The sequence below is a fragment of the Ornithodoros turicata genome, chromosome 10 (assembly GCF_037126465.1).
Source record: "Ornithodoros turicata isolate Travis chromosome 10, ASM3712646v1, whole genome shotgun sequence".
In the NCBI taxonomy this organism is placed as follows: Eukaryota; Metazoa; Arthropoda; class Arachnida; order Ixodida; family Argasidae; genus Ornithodoros; species Ornithodoros turicata.
Window position 1 is genome coordinate 2,311,826 of NC_088210.1, and position 1,217 is coordinate 2,313,042.

Consider the following 1,217-nt stretch of genomic DNA (forward strand, 5'->3'; position numbering starts at 1 on the left):
AAACCATTCAAGAGTGCTTCTTAGATAGACGCCATGAACTGCAAGAACTTTCGCGATAGTCACACTGCCCCCCCCCCCCCCCATATATTATGTTCTCGGATTTGCATGATTTGTGTGGGTCGGTCCGTGGCAGGTAGGGGGGGGCTCGAGCCCCCCCTAGCCCCCCCGTGGCTACGCCACTGCTCAAAACCCTGCAGTGAAGCAGCAGTTACAACACACCTTTCCTGTCCTCATATCGCCTTCGATAGCTTATAAAGGCCACAGTGAGTGATGTAACATGTGATACAGTCAGAATTTAAGGCTCAGAAACTCGCAATCAAGCAGCAGTGTCGAATGATACCGCTAAGGTTTTGAGCTCCGACCCGATTTGAACAACCAAACAACGTTTTCCTGTCCTCATATGGCCTTTGATAGCTTAGAAATGCCACAGTGAGTGATCAGATGGTTTTCTTTTCGAAAATTGTAGATGATTTTATAAATGACAGTGCCAAAATTTAAGGCTTGCAAATGATGATTACGGAGAGTGAAATGCTATCCAGCATGTTAAAAGCTGCAAACTTGAAGCTCTTTGTTGCCTAAATACATTTCTTTCTGTTGTTCCCAGGTGGAACACCTGTAGCTGGCCAGGACTGTCAGATGCCATACATGAATTGGGTATGGGATAGAGAGAGAAGTATTGGGATTCTATTGGAGAATTTGCATACCCCTGCTTATGCTTGTCCTCACTAGGCCAACAAAAGCAGTCACACAATTGTTCTCGTGCTGAGCTGACTCATTTGTAACTGACACTGTTCACTTATAATTCTCAGTAATTTCACACTACTCACAATTATGTTTTACTTTCAGTTCAACTTCTTCAAACAGAGCTGACCCAGCAGAAGGCCTCTGGTGGCATACTGTAATGAAGTGCGCCACTCCCACGGGATTATTGCATTGGCCTTTTGCATTCATGCCTGAATGCTGTCCAGGGCATCCCACAGGCACCAGCTGCGTGACGATGCCCCACCCCACGGATTGTCTTATGCCAACATCGTGCTCCCATAGGGAACTATGGACACTAGAAGATGGACTGTGGACATGCTAAGGAATTCTTCAGTAGCTTCATGGTGCGCTGGAGAAGAAACAGCAGACCTGGGTAGCATTCTGCTGATAGAAGAAACCCTGATGGTGATAGAAGATCACTGAACTAACCATAACTCAAGCACGATGGCTACAAC